The sequence below is a fragment of the Pseudophryne corroboree genome, chromosome 10, assembly GCF_028390025.1.
Source record: "Pseudophryne corroboree isolate aPseCor3 chromosome 10, aPseCor3.hap2, whole genome shotgun sequence".
NCBI classification, from domain to species: domain Eukaryota; kingdom Metazoa; phylum Chordata; class Amphibia; order Anura; family Myobatrachidae; genus Pseudophryne; species Pseudophryne corroboree.
In genome coordinates, this window is record NC_086453.1 from 327,186,129 (window position 1) to 327,212,858 (window position 26,730).

Here is a 26,730-nt window from a genome sequence, read left to right on the forward strand (position 1 = left end):
GGTCCCGAAGCCGGACGGCTCGGTCAGACCAATCCTAAACCTGAAATTCCTGAATTTCTAACTAAAGAGATTCAAATTCAAGATGGAGTCTCTCCGAGCAGTGATCTCCAGTCTGGAGGAAGGGGATTTTATGGTGTCGGTGGACATAAAAGATGCCTACTTACATGTTCCCATTTATCCTCCGCATCAGGCTTACCTGAGGTTTCAATTCAGGATTGTCATTACCAATTTCAAACGTTGCCGTTTGGTCTATCCACGGCTCCCAGGATTTTCACCAAAGTGATGGCGGAGATGATGGTTCTCCTTCGCAAGCAAGGAGTCACAATTATCCCATACTTGGACGATCTCCTGATAAAGGCGAGATCCAGGGACCAGTTGGTCCGAAACATTGCACTCTCCATGACATTTCTTCAACAACATGGTTGGCTCCTAAACTTGCCAAAATCACAGTTGATTCCTACGACGCGATTGTCGTTTTTGGGAATGATATTGGACACAGAACTACAGAGAGTCTTTCTTCCGGTGGAAAAGGCTCTGGAACTTCAGAGTCTGGTCAAACTAATTCTGAAACCAGCAAGAGTGTCAATCCATCAATGCATTCGGTTCCTGGGGAAGATGGTTGCTGCCTGCGAGGCCATTCAGTTTGGCAGGTTCCATGCCAGAGTGTTCCAGTGGGACCTGTTGGACAAGTGGTCCGGGTCCCATGTACACATGCACCAGAGGATAATCCTGTCTTCCAAGACCAGGGTATCACACCTGTGGTGGCTGCACAGCTCTCACCTCCTAGAGGGGCGCAGGTTTGGGATACAGGACTGGATCCTAGTGACCACGGATGCAAGCCTCCGATGCTGGGGGGCAGTCACAATGGGAGAAAACTTCCAAGGAAGATGGTCAAATCAGGAAACTTGTCTCCACATAAATGTTCTGGAGCTAAGGGCCATTTACAACGGCCTCCTACAAGCGGAACATCTTCTTCGAGATCTGCCTGTACTGATCCAGTCGGACAATGTAACAGCAGTAGCGTACATAAACCGTCAGCAGAGCAGCAATGGCAGAAGCCACAAGGATTTTCCGCTGGGTGGAAAAGTATACAAGCGCTCTGTCAGCAATCTTCATTCCAGGAGTGGACAACTGGGATGCAGACTTCCTCAGCAGACACGATCTCCATCCAGGAAAGTGGGGCCTCCACCAAGAAGTCTTCGCAGAGGTGACAGGTCGTTGGGGAGTTCCTCAAGTAGACATGATGGCTTCTCATCTCAACAAGAAGCTTCAGAGATATTGTTCCAGGTGAAGGGACCCTCAAGCGATTGCAGTGGATGCTCTGGTGACACCGTGGGTGTTTCAGTCGATGTATGTGTTCCCTCTACTTCCTCTCATTCCAAAAGTTCTAAAGATCATAAGAAGAACAAAGATCCGGGCGATCCTCATTGTTCCAGACTGGCCAAGGAGAGCTTGGTATCCAGATCTTCAGGACTTACTCATCGGAGATCCCTGGCCTCTTCCTCTGTGCGAAGACCTGTTACAACAGGGGATGTGCGTGTATCAGGACTTACCGCGGCTACGATTGACGGCGTGGCAGTAGAACGCAAAATCCTAGCCCGTAAGGCTATTCCCAGTGAAGTCATTCCCACACTTATTCAGGCCAGAAAAGGGGGTAACGTCTATACATTACCACCGTATTTAGAGAAAATATGTTTCTTGGTGTGAATCCAAGAAAGCTCCTACGGAAGAGTTTCAGCTAGGACGGTTTCTCCATTTTCTACAAGCAGGTGTAGATGCGGGCCTAAAATTGGGCTCAATTAAGGTTCACATTTCAGCCGTATCGGTTTTCTTTCAGAAACAATTGGCCTCCCTTCCAGAAGTTCAGACTTTCGTGAAAGGCGTGTTGCACATCCAACCTCCATTTGTGCCTCCAGTGGCACCATGGGACCTTAATGTGGTGTTGCAGTTCCTTCAATCACTTTGGTTTGAACCTTTGCGGAAGGTGGAGTTGAAATTCCTCACTTGGAAAGTGGTCATCCTGTTGGCCTTGGCATCTGCAAGGCGGGTGTCTGAGTTAGCGGCCTTGTCTCACAAGAGCCCTTATTTGATCTTCCATGAAGATAGAGCTTAATTGAGGACACGTCAGCAATTTTTACCGAAGGTGGTTTCCTCTTTCCACATAAACCAACCTATTGTGGTACCTGTGGCTACTGACGCCTTCGTTGAGTCAAAATCTCTCGATCTGGTCAGAGCTTTGAAGATTTATGTCGCCAAAACGGCTCAGATTAGAAAAACAGAGGCTCTGTTTGTCCTGTATGCTCCCAACAAGGTTGGGTGTCCTGCTTCCAAGCAGACCATTGCGCGCTGGATCTGTAACACGATTCAGCAGGCCCTTTCCACGGCTGGATTACCATTACCAGAATCAGTGAAAGCCCATTCCACTAGGAAGGTGGGCTCATCCTGGGCGGCTGCCCGGGGGGTCTCGGCATAGCAACTTTGCCGAGCAGCTACTTGGTCGGGGTCAAACACTTTTGCAAAGTTCTACAAGTTTGACACCTTGGCCAATGATGACCTCATGTTGGGTCATTCGGTGCTGCAGAGTCGTCCGCACTCTCCCGCCCATTCTAGAGCTTTGGTATAACCCCATGGTTCTTATAGTGACCCCAGCATTCTCTAGGACGTATGAGAAAATAGGATTTTAATACCTACCGGTAAATCCTTTTCTCTTAGTCCGTAGAGGATGCTGGGCACCCGTCCCAGTGCATACTGTATCTGCAGTTAATAGTTATGCTTACACATATGTTGTGTTACGTTTATTGTCAGCCTGTTGCTGCAATTGTTCATGCCGTTGGCCTGCGTTCTGTTGAATGCCATGTTGTGCGGCATGGTTGAGGTGTGACCTGGTATGAATCTCACCTTAGTTTAACAATAAATCCTTTCCTCGAAATGTCCATTTTCCTGGGCACAGTTCCTATAACTGGAGTCTGGAGGAGGGGCATAGAGGGAGGAGCCAATTCACACCCTTTCAAAGTCTTAAAGTGCCCATGTCTCCTGTGGTTCCCATCTATACCCCATGGTTCTTATGGTGACCACAGCATCCTTTACGGACTAAGAGAAAAGGATTTACCGGTAGGTATTAAAATCCTATATTTCACATTTATTTTTAGTAAAAAAAATTTAGTACAATTTTTTTTAGTAAAATTAATGTTAATAATATCTCTCTATATATATAAATACGAAAGCCCTCACTCACTGACTGACTGACTCACTCACCACTAATTCTCTTACTTCACGATATGTTAGGAAGCTGAAATGTAACATAGGTATTCTTCAGGTGGGAAATAGGAAAACTACGTAATCTGAATTTTAATAAACCTCCTCTAAGGGGATGAAAAGGGGGTTGACTTAATGACGTCATCACCGATGCGTGGCTTGCATTGCGTGAATGATAACGCCCAAATGGACAATTGGATCAAAATTTGGATTGCATCTCCAGTGGGTAGAATTGAATAAACTACAAAAATAGTCCTGTCACTTTTTACCGTTACGGGTGCTTCTCAGGTAATGCCAAGAACCATGGATTAATATTTACTTACATTAAGACGTCTCAAATGTACAACTAGATATTTTGTTCAATAATTTTTTTTTTAAATTACTGCACTATTAGAATCTGTCCTGGTTGGAAGCTTTTTGGTTTTAAGGTGACGTACTGTTGAAATATTCAGATGCTTTTTCCAAAGGAAATTAGAAACCACCTATATCCAGGCCCTCTGTGAATCAGGGTACATATGTTTACATTTTATCTTACATCCTAGAGGATTCCTCATTAGTACCATGGGGTATAGACTGGTCCACTAGGAGCCACTGGCACTTTAAGAGCTTGAGAGTGTGGGCTGGCTCCTCCCTCTATGCCCCTCCTACCAGACTCAGTTTAGAAAATGTGCCAGGAGGAGCCGGTCACAGCTAGGGGAGCTCTACAGAGTTTCTGTGGTAAAAGTTTTTTTTAGAGTTTATAATTTTACAGGGAGGCTGCTGGCAACAGCCTCCCTGCTTCGTGGGACTAAGGGGGGGGGAGGGTTAGTAGTGTCCGTCCTGAGGGGTCTGAGCCACTATCTCCGCTGATAGGACACTGAGCTCCTGAGGGGATCGAACGTTCGCTGCCACAGAGGATCGCTCACACCAGCAGCATGCCGCCACCCCCTTACAGAGCCCGAAGATCAGTGGCGAGTTAGTCACCAGCCCCCCTGGCAAGCAGGGAGCCGGTGTGACGATGGCGGCAACAGGGTATGGAGCGCAGTACTAACTGCGCTCCAGGGCTCAGCGGTACATAGTGCGGCACTGTGAGGGGCGCCCTGAGCCAGCACCTACACCCTACACTGACCAACAAGCCTGTCAGGGTCCCAGGATCGCTGCCAGTACTTTTCCTCAGGCCAGTATAATCTTCAGAAGAGCGGGAAGCAGCGCCATGAAAGGGGGCGGGGCTTCTCCTCAGAGCGGACCCACCAGCAGCGTTCAGCTCCATCTTCCTGCCTGCAGAAGCGCTGACAGGGAGAGCTGTCCCTCCAAGTCAACTCCAGCTATCTTGTACGGTACCAGGGGGTTGTAGAAGGGAGGGGGTGGCTGTGTAAAGTCTGTGCAGTCTATTAAGGTACACAGACAGCTGGTAGTTTAATTAGCTCTACCTTAAAAAGCGCTGTGTGTGGGTTGGCTCCAATCTCTGTGCCTCCCTGTGGCATACTTGGGGGGAAACTGTGTCTGACATTTCCCTGTGTGTGTGTTTGTGTGGGTGTTTACTATCTCACATTGGTGGTCATTCCGAGTTGATCGCTAGCTGCATTCGTTCGCTGTGCAGCGATGAGGCAGAAAAACGGCACTTCTGCGCATGCGTATGCGGCGCAATGCGCACGCGCGTCGTACTATTACAATGAACAATGTAGTTTCACACAGGGTCTAGCGAAGGTTTTCAGTCGCACTGCTGGCCGCAGAGTGATTGACATGAAGTGGGCATTTCTGGGTGTAAACTGACCGTTTTCAGGGAGTGTCCGAAAAAACGCAGGCGTGCCTGGAAAAACGCAGGCGTGGCTGGGTGAACGCAGGGCGTGTTTGTGACGTCAAAACAGGAACTGAACAGTCTGAAGTGATCGCAAGCGCTGAGTAGGTTTTGAGCTACTCTAAACCTGCACAAAAAAACTTTGACGCCACTCTGCGATTCTTTCGTTCGCACTTCTTCTAAACTAAAATACACTCCCAGTGGGAGGCGGCATAGCGTTTGCATGGCTGCTAAAAACTGCTAGCGAGCGAACAACTCGGAATGACCACCATAGCCAGGTCTAGGGACTCTGTGTTGTTAAATACACCACATGTGTCATATGCTGCAGAAGAGATTTCCTCTCAGGAGGGATCCATTCCATGTACACAGGATTGTAATTCTTTGTCTCAGCTAATGCTGAGACTGAAACTCAGGTGTTAAACAAATCTATGGCAGTTTGGTCAGGCTCTGTCCCTATTCCTGCAAAACCCCCTAGCATGTTCCCACGGAAAGGTGCACTTGCCCAAATTATGCAAGCTGACACGGATACTGATTCTGATACTTCAGACGGTGATGGGGACGTGCTGAGGGGGGGGCGCATCCCTTGCAAAGGGGGTGCAGCTCATGATTGAGGCCATTAGAGATGTGTTAAACATTAATGACACTACACCTGAGCTGGTTGAGGAGGCTTACTTCACTGATAATAAGAAAGCCCCGCTAACTTTTCCCGCATCCAAAGAATTAAACGCTATATTGAAAAATCCTGGGAAAACCCGGAGAAAAAATTCCAGATACCAAAAAGAGTTCTGGTTTCTTTTCCCTTCCCTGAGGAAGATAGGAAAAAATGGGAAAACCCACCAATTGTAAAAATATCTGTCTCCAGACTGTCTAAAAAGGTGGTTTTACCTGTCCCTGGTTCTACTGCGTTGAAAGAACCAGCTGATCGTAAGATTGACACTACGCTCAAATCCATATACACTGCTTCAGGAGTGGCCTTAAGGCCTACTATTGCCTGTGCATGGATTTCTAAAGCCATAGTAAAGTGGTTAGGCATTACTAGAGGATTTGGATGCAATGGATAGAATTGACATTGAATTGTTTTTACGTCACATACAGGATTCTGCGGGGTTCATGGTGGAATCCATGAAAGACCTGGGTACGCTGACTGCACGGATATCCTCCATGTCGGTATCAGCTCGCAGGGGACTCTGGCTACGCCAATGGTCTGCAGACGCGGAATCCAGGAGAAGTATGGAGAACCTACCCTACACAGGTCAGGCTCTATTTAGGGAAGCGTTGGATGCGTGGATTTCCACGGCAACTGCGGGTAAGTCACCTTTCCTTCCCTCTGCTACTCCTTCTACGAAGAAACCGTTTCTTCAGCTGTGCAGCAGTCCTTTCGGACCGCTAAGACAAAAAAAAAGCCCAAGTCTTCTATCACTTTCTTTAGAGGTGGTCGGGCAAAATCCAAAGAGCCTGCACCCGCAGGCTCCCAGGACCAGAGACCTGCTTCTGGTTCCTCAAAATCCTCAGCATGATGGTGGACCTCAAAGCCTGAAGGAAGGGCTGGTGGGTGTGAGACTCAGACATTTCAGCCATGTCTGGGTGTCATCCGGCCTGGATCCCTGGGTACAGGATATTGTGTCCCAGGGGTACAGACTGCAGTTTCAGGAACTCCCGCCTCACCGATTCTTAAAAGCAGACTTGCCAACTTTGCTGACAAACAGGGCTATCCTACCGGAAGCCATCCTAAAATTGGGAAAATCACAGGTCATTGTCCCAGTTCCACCTCATATGCAATACAAGGGTTATTATTCAAACCTTTTTGTGGTACCGAAACCGGATGGTTCGGTCAGACCAGTTTGGATATTCAAAATGGAGTCTCTCAGAGCAGTGATTTCATGTTTGGAGGAGGGAGAGTTTCTGATATCCCGGGATATCAAGGAAGCATACCTCCACATTCCGATTTGGGGCACTACCATTCGGCCTCTCCACAGTACCAAGGTTTTTTTCCCAGTTGATGGCAGATATGATGGTTCTCCTCTGCATACAGGGGGTGAACATAATCCCATATCTGGACGATCTGCTGATAAAGGCCGCGTCCAGGGAGAGGTTGTTGCAGTCCATTGTTCTCACGACTCATATGCTCAGGGAACATGGTTGGATCCTTTTTCCAAAATCACATTTGGAGCCGACCAGGAGGTTGTCTTTTCTGGGAATGATCCTCGACACAGAAGTGCAGAGGGTGTGTCTTCCGGGGGAAAAAGCGTTAGTGATACAAACAATGGTCCGGGATGTCCTGAAGCCAGCCCGGGTTTCGGTTCATCAGTGCATTTGCCTTCTGGGGAAGATGGTGGCCTCTTACGAGGCTCTGCAGTACGGAAGGTTTCATGCTCGGCCCTTCTAACTGGATCTCCTGGACAAGTGGTCAGGATCTCATCTACACATGAACCAGAGAATACGTCTGTTGCCAAAAGCCAGGATTTCACTCCTCTGGTGGCTACAACTACCTCACCTTCTGGAGGGCTGCAGGTTTGGAATTCAGGGTTGGATCCTTCTAACCACGGATGCAAGTCTCCGGGGCTGGGGCTCAGTCACTCAGGGGGAAATATTTCAAGGAAGGTGGTCAAGCCTGGAATCCAGCCTACCACTAAACATTCTGGAACTAAGACCCGTCTACAATGGTCTTCTCCAAGCGGCCCATCTTCTGCGAGGTCGAGCCATTCAAGTGCAGTCGGACAATGTAACGACAGTGGCTTACATAAACTGACGGGGCGGCACGAAGAGCAGAGCTACAATATCAGAGGTAACGAGAATCATCTTCTGGGCAGAAAAACACGCTTTGGCGCTGTCAGCAATCTTCATTCCGGGAGTAGACAACTGGGAAGCAGACTTCCTCAGCATACACGATCTCCATCCAGGAGAGTGGGGACTCCATCCGGAGGTGTTCACGGTGGTAACAGATCTTTGGGGTGTATCTCAAATATACATGATGGCCTCTCGTCTCAACAAGAAGCTTCAACGGTATTGCTGAAGGTCGAGGGACCCACAAGCCATGGCAGTGGATGCCCTAGTGACTCCGTGGGTGTTCCAGTCGGTGTACGTGTTTCCTCCACTTCCACTCATTCCAAGAGTTCTACAACTCATAAGGAGTACAAGAGTTCAGGCATTCCTCACTGCTCCGGACTGGCCAAAAAGGGCTTGGTACGCAGATCTTCTGGTCTACTGCTAGAAGAGCCGAGGCTTCTTCCTCTTCGGGAGGACCTGCTGCAGCAGGGGCCATACACTTATCAAGACTTACCACGGCTACGTTTGACGGTATGGAGATTGAACGCCAGATATTAGCTCGGATGGGCATTCCAAACAAGGTTATTCCTACCCTGATACAGGCTAGGAAAGGAGTAACATCTAAACATTACCATCGTATTTGAAAAAAATCTGTATCTACGGTGGAGTTTCAACTGGGACGGTTTCTCTTCTTCCTGCAAGCAGGTGTGGATATGGGCGTGAGATTGGAATCCATAAAGGTACAGATTTCGGCCCTATCCATTTTCTTTCAGAAACAGTTGGCTTCCCTCCCGGAGGTTCAGACCTTTTGAAAGGGTTTCTGCACATCCAGCCTCCCTTTGTGCCGCATACGGCACAATGGGATCTTAACGTGGTGCTGCAGTTTCTCCAATCGGATTGGTTTTCGAGCCTCTACGGGAGGTTGAGGTCAAGTTTCTCACATGGATGGCTGTCACTTTGTTGGCCTTAGCTTCTGCTAGACGTGTGTCGGAGTTGGGGGCTCTGTCTTGATCTTCCATGAGGGTCCAGCTTCTAAACAGACGATCAGGTTCACTATCCAGCACACGTATTCTACTGCAGGATTGCCGTGTCCTATGTCTGCTAAGGTCCTCTCTACTCGTAAGGTGGGTTCTTTCTGGGCGGCTGCCCGGGGTGTCTCGGCTTTACAGATTTGCCGAGCAGCTGCTTGTTCGGGGTCGAACACGTTTACAAAGTTCTACAAGTTCGATACTTTGGCCGCTGAGGACCTGAAGTTTGGTCAGTCAGTTCTGCAGGAGCCTCCGCGCTCTCCCTCCCGTTCTGGGAGCTTTGGTACAACCCCATGGTACTAATGTTGACCCCAGCATCCTCTAGGACGTAAAAGAAAATAAGATTTTAATTACCTACCAGTAAATCCTTTTCTCGTAGTCCGTAGAGGATGCTGGGCGCCCGCCCAGCGCTTCGTGTTCCTGCAGTGGTTACTTTGTTCAGTACTGCTTTGTTTTTGGTTTAGTACTGTTTTGCTACTTGGTTAAGTGATATTGTTTAGCCGTTGCAGATGTTTCAAGCTAGTTAGCTTGGTTTGCCTTGTATGTGTGAGCTGGTGTGAATCTCGTCACTATCTGTGTAAAATCCTTCTCTCCTCCTTTGTTCTTGTTATATTGGGTTACCCCTCCACGGGATAACTTGTATGTGATTCAATATTTACTCGGAGTTGTCATCTCCTGTCTGTATTGTAACAGTTTACTCGACTTAATAAAAATATTAAATAAAAAAAAAAAAAAATCCTTCTCTCGAAGTTGTCCATCTCCTCGGGCACAGTTTCTAGACTGAGTCTGGTAGGAGGGGCATATTGGGAGGAGCCAGCCCACACTCTCAAACTCTTAAAGTGCCAGTTGTTCCTAGTTGACCCGTCTATACCCCATCGTAGTAATGTGGACCCCAGGATCCTCTACGGACTACGAGAAAAGGATTTACTGGTAGGTAGTTAAAATCCTATTTTCTTCCATTTTTATCCTGGTGCTGTGGAGTTGTGGCACATTAAGTTGGTTGCTGTGTGCACTTTGTGGTGATAACACCAGTCCTAGGCACTAGATATCAGTGACATGCGGTGAGGTCAATGGCTGGGGAGGCACTGGCTTCTCCAGTACATCCCCAGCAGCACAAGAATACAAACCTCAGCTCACGTTTTAGGAACAGCAGATACATTAGAGTACGTGGGGGTGGGCTGGTACTGCATAGTAGGCAGGTAGAGCTCCCTTTTACACATTACGGCAGGCAGAGTCCCCCTTTTTACACATTAGGCAGCAGAGTCCCCCTTTTTACACATTAATCAGGAAGAGTCCCCTTTTTACACATTAGGCAGCAGAGTCCCTTTTTACACAGTAGGCAGGTAGAGCTCCCTTTTTACACATTACGGCAGGCAGAATCCCCCTTTTTACACATTACAGCAACAGAGCCCCCCTTTTTTACACATTAGGCAGGCAGAGTCTGCCATTTTTTTTTTACACATTGCAGCAGCAGAGTCCCCCTTTTTACACATTACAGCAGCAGAGTCCCCCTTTTTACACATTAAGCAGGCAGAGTACCCTTTTTGCACATTAGGCAGCAGAGTCCCCCTATTTTACACATAAGGCAGCGGGGAGAGATGTCATCAGCCCTCACAGAAGTGCTGCTTCACAGTGTAACCCCTTCTCCTTGTATTTGTTCAGCGTGTGGCGGGTAAAGGGATGCGGGAGGGGGTTATGAACACTGGCGCTTCGTTTACTGTCGACACTGCGACTATCCCTGCTGCATGTGAAAGAGCCCACCGAACACGGCTCCGCAGGAGACAGAAACCCGGTATTGCTGCTGAGGGACGGCTGCTGCCTGGACAAGGCTGAAGTTAGCTGGGAGATTGGAGGAGGAGGAGAGCACCGGCCGCCGCTGCTTCACTTCCAGCTCTGTGCTTCCCGACTCCGGGCCCGCTCCCGCCACTGCACTTTGCTCCCCACCCCCGGTGCTGCCTGCTGCAAGGACACAGGGTCCCATGGACTCTCCCACCGCCAGCAATAGATGAGGAGTAAGGTGGAGAATGAAGGGAGGGGAGCTTACTGTCCCGCCGCCTCGTATGGGTGATTGGGCAGCGGATCCAGCGCTGGATGCTCTGTCCAATCATTTCTGCCTTGCTGCCTTGCTGACAGGGATGTCAGCAAGCCACTTCTGTAGGAGCCGCTTTCTTCCCTTTTCTCAATTTACTGTGCATTGTTATATCTGTATACATATATAGCTTTACTTAGTATTGCTAGTCCAGTGCAGTCTTATTGTTGTCTGTAATAATTTCTGCATTGTACATGTGACTGTGTGTGCCAATAGCTGCTGAGTGGTTCCTATTCCGTGTATCTCACGCATATTGCTATCCCTATATTCTATACCCTGAGGGGGGCTAAGTGCGTCAGGGTCCTATATCTATATAGAGTTTCACAGGATATACTAACTTGGTATTTTTCTCTGTGTATTCCAGTCACCATATACCACTTAAATCCTCTGTTTGCGTTCTGCATCTGCAGTCATACTCCACAGGGGGGTTTTGTCTGGTACTTTGTCTGGCTATATTGTACTGTTGCGCCCTAAGGCTGCATTTCCAAGTAATGTCTGATACACAGGGCGGGAGATCCGTGGCGGATCCTGCATCATGCAGTGCTGACGCCGTGGATGCACCTGAGGAAAATATTCCAGCTGAGGGTCCAGGCAGTGGCGGATCTTGCCACGGGCAAGCGGTACTTTTGCCCGGGGCGCCGCCTTCCGGAGGGCGCCGGCGCCATCCGGAGGGCGCCGGCGCCATCCGGAGGGCGCCGCACCAGGGCAAGATCAGCCACTGTGCCCCTCGCAGTGCCTCGCTGTGCCCCCCCACTTTGAAGGGAACCAGACGCGTAGCGTCTAGTTTCCCTTCATTGAGAGGACCTTAGTTGTGCGGTGCGCGATGACGTCATTGCGCACCGCACAGCAAAGGTCCTCTCCATGAAGGGAAACTAGATGCTATGGTCTAGTTTCCCTTCGTGTAGAGGACCTTTGCTGTGCGGTGCGCGATGACGTCATCGCGCACCGCACAGCATAGTGGCACAGACACTAGGGGTCATAATTGACCTATAGTGTCTATGCTGTTCTATGGGAGAGACGTAATAACGTCTCTCCCATAGATCGAGGAGAGGAGACAAGAAAAGCGGCGCCTGCGGAGGAGGTCTGCAGCGGTCTGGATCAGGAACGGGGATGGTAAGTATACTTTTTTTTCTTTTTTTTTTTCTTTCAGCGTCGCTACAGGGGGCATAAATGGGGGCGTAACTGACCACGCCCCCATTTGAGGCCACGCCCCTATACTTTGCCCGGGGCGCCACAAGGCCAAGAACCGGCCCTGGGTCCAGGTACGGGGGGGTCTAGTACCCCTCAGTCAGCCTGCAGCCCCGGTGGCACACCAAGACCTTGGGCTGCTTTTTCTAATTTGCTGACTATGCTAGTAACGAGACTCACCCCCCCTGTGGGACCTCCCGTGCCATTGCAGCCACATATTGTCCCTGCAGTTAATCTGCCATGGGCAGATACTCTGTCAACTCAGTTACAACAATAAAATCAGTCTTTGGTTAAACAGAAACCTAACCCTCACCCTCCTAGGAATACAGGGTAATCTAAGCGGGCCATTACTTCCTCACAATCCACGCATGTTTCGGATACTTCATCCGATGAAGATGGCATATACACTGACCCCTCAGACACTGATGCAGATGCTTCTGATGGGGAATCTATTTCACAGGTGGATGTTCCTGACCTTTTGGAGGCTATCAAACTGATTCTTCAGATTGATGATGAATCTGAACCTCCAGTTACGTCTAAGAAACCCGATAAGTTCAAACGTCAGACGGTCACTAAATTAGTTTTGCCCCATTCTGACCATTTAGTTGACATATGTCAGGAATCCTGGGAGTCTCCAGGAAAGAAATTCTCCCTGTCTAAGAAGATCCTCGCTGTGGAGTTAAGTAAAAATTGGAAAACACCGCCGCCGGTGGACTCACATGTCGCACGTCTGGTGTTGTCATCTACTCTGCCTGTCACTACCATCACCTCTCTGAAGGAACCGATGGATAAGCGTGTGGAGGGTTGCTGGAAGTCTATTTACACCCTTGCAGGTGCTGTGCATAGACCCACTATAGCGGCTTCTTGGGCTGCAAAGGCTATTGAAGCCTGGGTTCAAGAAGTTGAAGCGGAGCTACCTTCTAATTTTTCTGATAATGCCAGACAGTGTCTTTCATATATTATCACAGCCTCTCATTATATTCAGGAGGCGGCCTCTGATTCTGGTGTCCTGGCGGCCAAAGCGTCTACTACGTCCATTCTGGCTCGCCGGATTCTGTGGTTGTGGTTCTGGTCTGTGGATCCAGGCTCTAAAAAGACCTTGGAGGTTATCCCTTTTAAGGAAGACATCCTTTTTGGGGAAGATCTGAATAAGATTGTTGCTGACTTAGCACTCTGCTAAAACGGCATGTCTGCCAAGTACTAATCCTTCGGCTTCGAAGGCTAAAAGTACCACCTTTCGTTCCTTTCAACCTCCAAGTAAAGCAAAGGGTCAGGCGTACCTGAAACAGGCTCGCACTTCCAAAACCTCTAAGCCCAAACCTAAACGTTCCTGGGCTGCCCGTCAGCCTACTTCCAAACCAGACAAGCCTGCTGCATGACTGTGCGGGCCTCCCCCTGGAGAATCCCAGGGTGGGAAGCCGACTTCTACGATGTGCCCAGGTATGGTTACAGACCACTTCTGAAGCCTGGGTAAGGGAAGTCGTAACTCACGGATATGCCATCTCTTTCAAGAAAGTTTTGCTTAACAAATATCCCTTCTGATCCGGTGAGAGCAAAAACTCTCCACTTGGTGGTAAAATCTCTCCTGGACACAGGAGTGATAGTGCCGGTGCCTCTGGCTCAGAAAGGCAAGGGGTACTATTTAACGTTGTTCCTAGTTCCCAAGCTGAATGGTTTCTCCTGGCCCATTCTCAACCTCAAGACTTAACACATTTCTGAAGGTATCCAAGTTCCATATGGAAACTCTTCGCTCTATTGTTCTGGTCTTGGAGCCCATGGACTATATGGTATCCCTGGACATACAGGATGCTTACCTACAAATATCTATTGCCATGTCGCATCAGCAATACCTGCAGTTTGCTATTGGCAACCTACATTATCATTTCCGGGCCTTACCTGTTGGACTGATGAAGGCTCCGCGAATCTTCACCAAGGTCATGGCGGTTATGACGGCTCTGCTTCGCCATCAGGGTATCAGGATCCTGCCGTATCTGGATGACTTGTTGATCCTGGCGAACTCCCCAGAGGTTTTCCTCCATCATCTGGAACTGACGATCCAATTCCTGCAAGCCCACGGGTGGCTCATCAACTGGAAGAATGCTCCCTGGTCCCTGCTCAAAGCATGGTGCACCTGGGGGCATTGTTTGACACACACAACCAACGGTTGTTCTTGTCCCAAGAGAAGGTCCTGATGCTTCAGGACAGGATAAGATGCTTCCTTTATTGTTCGCGAGTGTCAGTACACTCGGCGATGCATGTACTAGGCCTCATGGTGTCGGCTTTCGACATGGTAGAGTACGCTCAATTTCACTCTCGTCCTCTGCAGAAGCTAATCCTTGCCAAGTGGGACAGCCTGCCTCACCATATCAGATCTCACATGATCCTTGACTCTGGAAGTTCGTCTGTCACTGAGCTTGTGGCTACAGGACCAACAATTGAGCAGGGGTCGTCCCTTCTGGATCTCCAACTGGGTCCTTCTAACGATGGATGCCAGTCTGCGGGGTTGGGGTGCGGTGTTAGAGCAACACTCTGTTCAGGGTCAGTGGACCAGGGAGGAATATCTCCTCCTGATAAATATTCTGGAGTTGCGGGCAGTGTTCAATGCTTTGAAACTGGCACTGCCTCTGGTACAGAACAGGCCTACGGTGGCGTACATAAATCATCAAGGTGGCACTCGAAGCCGCATGGCAATGTCTGAAGTGTCAAAAATTCTTCAATGGGTGGAATGCCATCTGCCAGCCATATCAGCAGTGTTCATTCCGGGGATCCTCAACTGGGAAGCGGACTTCCTCAGTCATCAGGACGTACACACTGGAGAGTGGAGCCTTCATCCAGAAATATTTCCACTACTAGTGAACAAGTGGTGCCTACCAGATGTAGACCTGATGGCGTCTCGACACAATCACAAGGTTCCGGTCTTCGGAGCAAGGACAAGAGATCCTCACACTTTTGGCATTTCTGCAACAGGGCCTGGACTCAGGCCTTCGTCTGGCCTCCCTCAAGGTTCATGTTTCAGCCTTGTGGGTGTGGTTTCAGAGAAATATTGCGACTCTGCCTGACGTTCATACCTTCACTCAGGGTGTTTTACGGATTCAACCTCCCTATGTTCCTCCTGTGGCTCCTTGGGATTTGTTGTTTGTTCTGGATGCCCTGCAAGAGTCTCCGTTTGAACCTCTTGAGTCTGTGGACCTTAAATGGCTTACGCTTAAGGTCTTGTTTTTGTTGGCTATTGCCTCTGCTAGACGTGTTTCAAACTTGGGTGCCTTATTCTGTAGGTCTCCCTTTCTGATTTTTCACCATGACCGTGCGGTTCTTAGAACTCACCCTGGTTATCTACCTAAGGTGGTGTCATCTTTCCACCTTAACCAAGAGATTGTGGCTCCGGCCTTTATCTCTCCTGATTTGTCCTCCAAAGAGCAGTCTTTGGATGTGGTACGGGCTCTCCGTATCTATGTGAAGAGAACCACCTCCATTAGGAGATCTGATTCCCTCTATGTTCTTTTTGGTTTTCATAAATGTGGCTGGCCTGCGAATAAGCAGACCTTGGCCAGATGGATTAGAAATTTAGAATGGTGATTGCACAATCTTATGTACAGGCTGGTCTTCCAGCTCCTGCTGCTATCAAGGCCCATTCTACTCGGTCTGTTAGACCTTCTTGGGCGGCCCACCGTGGCGCGTCCCTAGAACAATTGTGCAAGGCGGCTACGTGGTCCTCAGTGAACACGTTCATTAGGTTCTATGCCTTTGATACTTCCGCCTCCCAGGATGCTTCCTTTAGACGCCGGATTCTTGTGCCCGCTACAGTGCGTCCCCTCCCATGAGAAACTGCTTTAGGACATCCCCAATGTTATTCCCTGTGGAATACAGTGTACCCCGCTGCAGAAAAGGAGATTTATGGTAAGAACTTACCTTTGTTAAATGTCTTTCTGCGAGGTACACTGGATTCCACAGGGCGCCCACCCTGACGCACTTAGCTTCTTTGGGTTTGTATGGCATTAGTCTCCTGTCGTGAGAATGTGGTTTGGCTACTAACTGTTATCGTCTCTTTTACCTGCTACTGCATTGGACTGGATAACAAAACTAAGCTCCAGTGCCTGGAGGCGGGGATATAGAGGAGGCGGTGCAATGCATCCTGGGAACAGTCAAAGCTTTAGCCTGTTGGTGCCTCGGATCAATATCCAGCTCTACACCCTGATGTTATTCTCTGTGGAATCCAGTGTATCTTGCAGAAAGAGATTTAACAAAGGTAAGTTCTTACCATAAATCTCCTTTTTTGCATATTGCACTTTATTCATATATTCTATCTGTTACCAGGAATCCATATTGACTGCTGGATTGCGGAGCATTGAGAAGGAGGAACAGGAGGTAAGGGGTTCACAGAGACTGCTATGTGCACTCAATATTTGCAGTTCTGGTACGCATACTAATCACCTAAAATGTTAATTTTCTCGAGCACTGAAGGCTCAGAATTCCACCACTTTTTGATCTTATTTGGACTTTCGAAAATATAGGTAATTTTAAGGACTCTTTTAGCAGCCACTTTAATTTTACTGATCACCCCTTCACAAAGTGCAAGGTAAGCTTCAAATAGTTAAAACTCTCCAGCTTTGAATTCTCTAGCTTTCTATGCACGGGCAGATAGCTCAATGAATAGAGTGTCTGACTGCGATGGCACAGGCAATGGGCTCAACTCCTGGGCACATCATCATCCCGAAATGTAATAAATGACAGTGCGACTGAACATCAAAGAGCTATCAAGTCAAGTCCATGAATACTGTGTAGCTATTAGCGACAAAAGGGCTGGGAGTAGGAGACAGGGGCGGTCAGGAGGTGCTGGACTTCAAAAACTGGGAAAGCTGCAAGGCAAAGTAATTTGATAATTGACAAGTGCTACCAACAGCGCCCCCTACCCTGCAGCGCTATGTGCGGAGCACTCTCTGCACACATCTAGTTATGGCTATCCTATTTGCCCCAATGCAGCGCGCTCCTCCTCCCAATGCCAGCACTTATTGGGGATTATGCACCCAAAGCATAATCCGCGATAAGTGGCCTGCCAGAGTAGGTCTCCTGTGTTGATATAATGCACGTCGACCTAATGACTGTCGACCTAGACATTATAGATCTTCAATACCACACCCGCAATGTTTATGTGCATTGATTTGGTTTAATGTGTACATGTGTGTACACATTAAACCAAATTTTAATGGTCATTTTAATGGGCTGAACCAACATTAATTTCAGTAGGTCATGCCTCATTGATGTTGCTAATTGCTAGTGAATTGTCTGCATTCTCTTGAATACGGGCTCCGCCAACATGGCTGCCTCAACAGGTGTATTATAGTGTTACAGGTATTCCAATTGCCTAGTTGGGAGACTGTGCGATTACAGCATGATTTCATACCTAAACTATGTCACGCTTTGCAATTGTATGTACTTATTTTAAAGTTTGACAAAGATCTTATAAACTAAGGGACCTTCGTGGGTTACGAGGTGGAATTTTGTTTGCCCTGTCTATCCAATTTTGTTGGTGGGTAAGGCATCTGTAAATATAGGGGCGTCCAATGGGTGCTTCTTGCCACCTAATAGGAGCATCGTATTAATTATATAAATGATAAGGTTACTGGGGGGAGTCTGGGCACCAAGTGAGATGACCGCATTGTACAGTAGTAGTTGTGGCCTAAGAGACCGGGTCACTCACAACCACTACACTGGTCCTACGTACAGATCTCCAGGTGGCCACGGAGTCCTGTAGGACTGTCAGTGAATGAAGTGGCCGTGCATAGGTGGCCTGTGTCCAGTTTACCACTAGACCACCAGGGAGGCTGGAGGTAACCTAAATCCTCAGTGGAGCAGGTCTGCGCACTCTCATTTCAGGAACCATTCAGTTACTTCACCATAGTTAGCATAGGCGTGCACAGCTAATTTTTTTAGGGGGTGCACCACCGGAGGGGTGTGTCTAGCACCGCCTTTTGGGCGTGTCTAGTGCTGCTTTTTGGGCGTGTCTAGCACCGGCCAGGACATGTCTAGCACTATTTTACATTCTCTCGGTATAATCACATGGCTTAATATAATTTCTCCCTAGTTCCTAATAATACAAGTAGATATAATACACCTCAGACAAATAAAATGAAACATAATGATGCGACCACTGGTCGGTACTACATAACCCTGAGTCCTAGCTGCCGCTGCACCCTATTGCTGCTTACACTTCCCCAACCTATCCCTGACCCAGTGGTGGAACTATAGAGTGGTAGGCCTAGGCGCATATGCATCCCCCCCCCCACACACACCTACACACCAACCCTTGCACCCCCCAGCATCTACACCCTGATTTTGAGTTGGCCACTCTGAAAAGTATGGGAGATTTAGGGGGCCGAACATATGAGTTTTAATATAACACAAGTAAAGTTTAAAATGTAAACATGTGCCATCATAGCCACATCTGCCTGTTTCTATGGCATCAGACCCCTCCTCAGCAGGACACCAGCATTTGTCACACGTCCCCATGCTCACCAGTTACTGACAGTAGTGCCCCTTATTCACATTACACCATACAGTATGAGTCAAAATGCATATTATGCCACACAGTATGAGCCAAATTCACATTACGCCACTCGGTATGAGCCGAACTTCACAATATGCCTCATAGTATGAGCCGAACTTGATGTTACACAACACAGTATGAACCGAAATTCACATTATGCTACACAGTTTGAGCCTCCCCATTGTGTCTTTCAGCCACACCATCATCTCCTCCTGGCGTTGCCTCTCAGCCATACCATCTCTCCCCTGCATCTCTCAGATACCCCCACCCTCGTCATCTCTCAGCCACATCATTTCCCTCACTGCATTGTCTCTCAGCACACCATCTCACCCACCTGACTATTTCTCTGCCATGCCATTATGTCTCTGTGTCAGTCTCCCCCACTTCATTCTGTGTCTCCCCCCAACCCCCTTCAGTCTATGTTTCTCTATGTGTTGTCCCCCCTACCCCTTCGATGTCCTGCCAGCCACTCTTACCTTCTGGGAGCCGGCCATGAGGCGGTGGATGGTGAGGCCAGACAGCTGAGACTCAGGAAGCATTGGTGCCGCGGTCCCATTCTCAGCAGCTGCCTTTACAAAGTGAAACTGCACTGCTGCAGTCAGTTCATGCCGCTGTACACCATGCTTCTTGATGGCGGCGCTATGGTTCGGGTACGGCGCCAGGGTAGAGGGAGGTGCGGGCACGACACCCCGGCTGGAAGGTCACTGAGGATCGGAGACATTTGGTCCAATCCGCCCCTGCGCACCACATTACAGCGATCAAACTGACAATAAATTACAGCTTCCGACAGCCCTTCTAGCACAAGGGTTGCTGGGAGATGTAGTTTATTTTCAATTTATCACTGTAGTGCTGGCTCCTATATTCAGTCATGTCGCGGGGCCCTTCTGACTCGCTGGTCCCCCGCTTTGGCCGTGTGTGGTATTGAAAGTCGACAGTAACTAGGTCGACAATGTCTAGGTCGACCACTATTGGTCGACAGTAACTAGGTTGACAGGGTGTCTAGGTCGACAGGGTCTTTAGGTCGACATGTTCTAGGTCGACAGGTCAAAAGGTCGACATGAGTTTTTAATGTTATTTTGGTGTTGTTTTCTTCGTAGAGTGACCGGGAACCCCAATTAGTGCACCGCGTCCCCTCGCATGGCTCGCTTCGCTCGCCATGCTTCGGGCATGGTGCCTTCGCTCTGCTACCACTGCGCTCGGCACAGATTACCGTTCCAATCGTAGCCCACGTGGATCATTAAGTATGAAAAGGTTCAAAAAAAGAAAAAAATTGTGAAAAACTCATGTCGACCTTTTGACCTGTCGACCTAGAACATGTCGACCTAAAGTACCCTGTCGACCTAGACACCCTGTCGACCTAGTTACTGTCGACCAATAGTGGTCGACCTAGACATTGTCGACCTAGTTACTGTCGACTTTCAATCCGGATCCCGCTTTGGCTACATAACGGGATAAGTCCACTACTGGTGAGGGGGGTGCAGGACATTAGGGGGTGCCTGGGCACACCAGGCACCCCCGTGCGCATGCCAGTGATAGTTAGTGTTTAGATTGCCGTGGTTCTGTGGTGGAGCTTATTGTTATACACACTGATCAGGGCTCCGTTTCAGTTCTGTAATGTTATGTTATGTGTCAGCATCTGCTAACAACACGCTCTTCTTATAGTGTCTCACTCAATTTGGCACGGATTCAGCTTCATTAATATGTTTGTTATGTGCTTCCATGGCAGTATACTAACCTTCCTCCTCTGACGGTCTGCAGTAATCTCATATTCTGCTCAATAGGCTTTTCAAGTTCTGTTTTTAATTTAGGCTCAGATATATCAAGCCTTGGAGAGTGATAAATTGCACGATGATAAAGTACCAACCAATCAGCTCCTGTTTCAAACACAGCCTGTAAGATGGCAGTTAGTAGCTGATTGGCTGGTACTTTATCACCGTGCAATTTATCACTCTCCAAGGCTTCATAAATCTGGGCCTTAATCAATGCTGGTTCAGGAAGATGTAAAACTTCCCTCAGTTTTTTGGGGGCAAATAGTGTTCCACCGCCCCTGTTATATAAGTTATATAAGAATCACATTATCATGCCCCTCATCCCTTCACTTGGGCAGAATGTGGGAGGCTGACCCACCCACCACAGAGACCGCAGAGGCGCCCCAGAATTCGGGCTGAGTGTTACATGTGCTGTCTGCAGCCCTGTTCTGTCAGTTTAATTGCAGCTTTACTCTGTCTGCTTAATTGCTGTAGAAGCATACCTGTTAGGGAATGCTTTGTTACCTGACTCATGCCTGTTCTTGTGAAAGTCAGGAGTCTAATGAAGTGCCATGCAATGCTGCATAGGATCACTAATTAAAGGGGGCTTGGCTGCATTGAACCTTGTCATTGGTTGGTGCTCTCTTTCTATTCCCAGTCTGCCCATTACTCCCTGCTCTTCATAGATCCTGGTTGCTGCGGAAGCCTTTGGCTCTCTGTTTCATATTCTAGTCCTGTGAGATCCTGTGCTAAAGTGTACTTGCCAGACCCAGTCCTGTCTGGTTCCTGTCTGTCTTGGCTTTAGTTGCAGGGTGGATTCCTCCACACTATACTTGTTTCTTTGTCTTGTCTGTATCTTTGGTATTTCTGCTGTTATCCATCATCATTTCCTTTGCATACAGCTGCTTTACACATAACCAACACCTGTGTCTCTATTACTACAGTCCCATTCCATTCCAGTCTCTCTTTTAGGCTTTTTGATCCATGTACATTGTCACAGCCCTATTAGTCTGTTCTCAGAACAGTTCCTGGTCTCAGTCTTCTCTGTATGTCCTTGTCTAATCTTCTCCTACAGTAGCACTGCTCCTTTGTGTTGGTACTGCGTTTGCCAGGCGTAACATCCACTGGCCTGGAGCATGCTGTGTTGTTTGTATGTCTGTTCTGCTTTTCCCTCTCTGTATTCTATTGTTATGCACTACCGTTGTTGCCAGTAGCAACTACTGTGGGTTCAGAGTATTCCTTGCTATTCATGTACCAGTTGATTTATGTTTCTTGCCTGTTAGTCTGTTATTGCCTTCTCTCCAGACTACTTCCCCATTGCTATTACCATTGGCGCACCACTCCTTCTGTGTCACTCAATACCCAGATGTCTCATTAGCAGTGCTTAAAGTGGTCCTAGAGAGGAGGTGGAGCACCCCCCCTCACCCCGGTGCCCATGCAATAAAGGCGCGCGGCCCAAAAAAGGGGATGTGGTTTCAAAAAGAAAGGGGCATGGTCACACAATAGTAATAATGCCCCCAGTAGTAGCACCCCTAATACACATAATGCCCACAGTAGTAGCACCCCGTAATACACAATGCCTACAGCAGTTGCGCCCTTTTACAATGCCCACAGTAGTAGTGCTCCTTATGCAATGTCCACTGTACTGCTAGTGCCCACAGTGGTAGTGCCCCTTATATAGAGCCCATAGTAGTGGTGCCCCTTATGCAATGCCCCCAGTAGTAGTGGCCCTTATGTCCCCAGTAGTGATGCCCCTTATGAAGTGCCCCCTTTACAATGCCCTCATTAGTAGTGCCCCCATTAGTAATGCCCTTAATGGTAATGTCCCTGTGTAGTATTGCCCCCAGTAGTAATGTTGCCTGTAGTAATGCCCCCAGTCATTTAGCCCCCTGTAGTTTAGCCCCAGTAGTTATGCCCCCAGTAGTTTAGCCCCCAGTAGTAATGCCCCTGCAGTTATGACCCCAGTAGTTTACCCCCTTTAGTTTAGCCTCCCAGTGGTAATGCCCCCAGTAGTTTAGCCCCTGTAGTTTAGTCCTCATGTAGTTTGCCCTATGTAGTTTAGCCCCCAGTGGTAATGCCCCCTGTAGTTTAGACCCTGCAGTTATGCCCCAGTAGTTTAGCCCCCAGTAGTAATGCCCCCAGTAGTTTAGCCTCATGTAGTTTGTCCCCAAGTAGTAATGCCCCAATAGTTTAGCCCCCAGTAGTAATGCCCCCACTAGTTTAGCCCCCTGTAGTAATGCCAGAGTAGTTTAACCCCTGTAGTTATGCCCCCCGTAGTTATGCTCCCCAGTAGTAAAGCCCCCAGTAGTAATGCCCCCCCTGTAGTAATGCCCCCAGCAGTTTAACCCCTGTAGTTATGCCCCCAGTAATTATGCCCCCCTGTATTAATGCCCTCAGTAGTAATGTGCCCTAGTAGTAATGCGTCCCTGTAGTTTGCCCCCAGCAGCTTGCCCCCCTTGTAATTTTCCCTCAGTAGCTTGCCCCCAGTAGATACACACACGTATGTTAAAAAAACAAAAAAACAAAACACCATACACTCCAAGCCCGACACCCGCATCCGACCGCTGTGGTCATTCCGGCGTCTGCTCCTGAGCACTCTGAGAGAGATGTTATGACGTCTCTCCCATAGCGCACACTGACAGAGCCGGAAGCCGGAGCTCAGTAGTGAGCTCCTGCCTTCAGCTGCCACTGTGGAGAGAGAGCCGGGTGCCAGCTGGTAACACAATCTCTGCGTGCACCCGGCATCTCCCTGCGGCGGCACACAGCGGGTTAGGTGAGCCAGAGGAGGTGGAACTGCGTTCCGTCTCCAAGTGGAACTGACAGAACACAGTTCCGCCCCGTTACGGCTCACTTTAACCCCTGGTCATTAGTACCTTTACCCTATTACCATACCGTGTTATTAATGAATTATTCTCTTGTCTTGTTCATGTCTTTTGGTATTCTTGGTCTTGTCCTTGTTATCTTTCCTACCGGCATTGATTCAGGTCACTTGAGGGTGCTACCGCCAGTGGCGTAAGTCCTGATAGGCATCCCAGTACTGGTAGGCACATAAAGCCTTATGGGAAAAGTGTCTCTTATAGGCAAGAAGACCTGCTGAGTGCATTCTATGAGTCTCAACCCCGTGTGTACAGGGGTCACTGCAAGAATCTAGACCACATGTCAAGTTATCAATTCGTCACCTCCTAGTACCCAGTTCTCCGCAACACTCCGTCCAGATATATTCCCCAGATGATAACACTGAGGCATGCCCCAGAAACGGTCTTGACGTGCCTGAATTTTTGCTGCTACTCTCTCCCAGATGGCCCCTGACTGTCAGTCACTTTGCAAAGGAATCCCTACTGCGAGCGACATCACTGTTACCTTGGAGTATGCGCAGTGCAACCGTGGTGTTTGCGCAGTCGGGCGATAATTGCTCAACTCAATCAGGCACAATATCAATTGTAACTCTCTCTGCAGCTTTCATTCCAAAGTTTTACAAAACAGGTCTGCACTGAACAAAATAAGATGGGCCTATACTATTGACAGGCCTGGAGCTACATTCCCATTAGACACAGCCTGACCCTGTGTCACAAAAGTCAGACCTGCTTAGATATTGATCCGCAAAAGAATCCACGTTTCCCATGACTCTAGACTGGCAACACTACAGCTCTTCACAGTCCTTTGATCAAATTGCATTACCTGTCTGCTGCCTAGATACTATCACCCTGTAAGATGTTGACACTGAAGTCTCCATTACCTTAATCTAAACTAATATTACTAATACAGTATGTTCAGTAACTGGACACACAGAACAAACACTGTAACCTGACTGCTTACTCACCGCACTTTATAAGTATAAGGGTTAAGGGCAGGGACGTAGTCAGAACTTTGTGGGCCCCATAGCAACATTTTGAAGGGGCCCCCATCCCAATTCTTCTAGAGAGACACCTCTCTGCATCAGTTGTTCATTTTATGCCCTATAATAGTGCCCTAGTTCATTCTCTGAACCATAGTAGAGCCTTATGTAATGTTATGCCCCATAGTAGTGCTCTAGTTTCTTTTATGAATCGCAGTAGTGCTTATGTTCACCCTATGTCACATTTCAGAGCTGCCAGTACACATCATGCCGCACAGTGCCCCCAATTCACATTATGATATATAGTGCTCCCCGTTCATATTGTGCCTAATTAGTGTCCCGGTTCATATTATATAACATAATATGCCCTCCAGTTCATTTTATACCACACTACAATGAGCAGGTCCAGGGGCATACCTAGATATAGTGCAGGCCCCAAGGGAAAAATGTGAAAGGACCCCTACATACCACCCAATGGTGAAAAATGTATATAACACATGTAACTGTGACAAGGAAGGTGGCCCCTCTCAGCTCTGGGCCCCATAGCAGCTGCACTCCCTGCAGCTATGGTAGCTATACCCTTGTATATAAGACATGTAACTGTGACAGGGAAGGTGGCCCCTCTCAGCTCTGGGCCCCATAGCAGCTGCACTCCCTGCAGCTATGGTAGCTATACCCTTGTATATAACACATGTTCCTGTGACAGGGAAGGAGGCCTCTCTCAGCTCTGGGCCCCATAGCAGCTGCACTCCCTGCACCTATGATAGCTACGCCCTTGGTTAAGCAGTAAAAAGAATAGAGAAGTGAAGAAGTTGCCTTTGTATTGTTTACAATTTCCCGACATACGATATCAGGCATACACACTATACAATGAAACAATAAGATAAGATGAAATTATATCTGATGGGGCTGAAGTTGTTTTTAAGGGAGCACAAGAAGGAGGAGGATCCAGGCTGATGTTAATGCCCTAAATCGTATGGTTGTATGGGGGTAATTCAGACTGGATCGCTGCAGCGGCAGCAATCGCAGTCTGAATTCCTTTGTGGAGTGCGCACGCGCAGCATCTCAGGGCTGCGATCGCCTCTGCCTGATTGACAGGCAGAGGCGGTTGTGGGGCGGGCCAATGGCGTTAGAATGTCATTGGTGGGGCGCTGTCTGGACAATGCAGGCGTGTCCGGACAGTTGCGGGGGCGGCCCGCAGCAGCTACGTGACATCACTGCTGGGGGGTAGGGCCTGACACACGGGGCGGACTAGCCCTGTGCTGGGTGTCCCCCCGCATGTCAGAGTAACTGATCGTAGATGTGCTAAATTTAGCACATCTACGATCAGATCTGAATTACCCCCTGTGTACGCACTACAAAAAAGCACATGATATTGTACCATCAAGACTGCATGCTGGCAGTGGTGTCGAGAGAGGGGGGGAGAGGGTACAAATTACCCGGGCCCAGGTCTGATGGAGGAGCCCAGTGAGGGTCCAATAGGGGCCTAGGCCACCACCCCCTTACCTAGCAGCAGCAGCTGTAGCTCTTCTTCCCAGCCCAACACACTCTGCTGTGTGCTGGGCTACAATTTTTTGTAGTATTTTTTATAAAAGTACATGACTCCACATCCTGTGATTAGGCCACGCCCCTTGAAAAGTACCTGGGCCCAGCCCGGCTCTCGACTGCCCTGCATGCTCGTCAGATGCTGAATGTCAAAAGCGACCCACGGGGCCGCGCATTATATGATAAATCGTGTGTACACATTGGGGGTAATTCCAAGTTGATCGCAGCAGGAATTTTGTTAGCAGTTGGGCAAAACCATGTGCACTGCAGGGGAGGCAGATATAACATGTGCAGAGAGAGTTAGATTTGGGTGGGTTATTTTGTTTCTGTGCAGGGTAAATACTGGCTGCTTTATTTTTACACTGCAATTTAGATTGCAGATTGAACACACCACACCCAAATCTAACTCTCTCTGCACATGTTATATCTGCCTCCCCTGCAGTGCACATGGGTGGTCATTCCGAGTTGTTCGCTCGGTAATTTTTTTCGCATCGCAGCGATTTTCCGCTTAGTGCGCATGCGCAATGTTCGCAGTGCAACTGCGCCAAGTAAATTTGCTATGCTGTTAGGATTTTTACTCACGGCTTTTTCATCGTTCTGGTGATCGTAGTGTGATTGACAGGAAGTGGGTGTTACTGGCCGTTTTATGGGCGTGTGGGAAAAAACGCTACCGTTTCTGGGAAAAACGCGGGAGTGGCTGGAGAAACGGAGGAGTGTCTGGGTGAACGCTGGGTGTGTTTGTGACGTCAAACCAGGAACGACAAGCAGTGAAATGATCGCAGATGCCGAGTAAGTCTGGAGCTACTCAGAAACTGCTAAGAGAGGTGTAATCGCAATATTGCGAATACGTCGTTCGCAATTTTAAGAGGCTAAGATTCACTCCCAGTAGGCGGCGGCTTAGCATGAGTAAATCTGCTAAAAGCAGCTTGCGAGCGAACAACTCGGAATGAGGGCC

The 26,730-nt window shown here is 48.6% G+C and overlaps 1 protein-coding gene across 11 annotated transcripts in view; it reads left to right on the forward strand.

The window, feature by feature from the left end:
- CCDC27 (coiled-coil domain containing 27) overlaps positions 1-26,730 on the forward strand; it is a 281,519-nt gene that overhangs the window by 110,701 nt on the left and 144,088 nt on the right. For 6 of the 11 annotated variants that reach the window (XM_063943570.1, XM_063943568.1, XM_063943569.1 and 3 more), the window contains one exon: positions 16,418-16,468. The exons of the other annotated variants lie outside the window; for them this stretch is intronic. The gene's annotated coding sequence lies outside the window, so the exon portion shown is untranslated. The remainder of the gene's footprint in view (positions 1-16,417; positions 16,469-26,730) is intronic. 11 annotated transcript variants of the gene reach the window in all.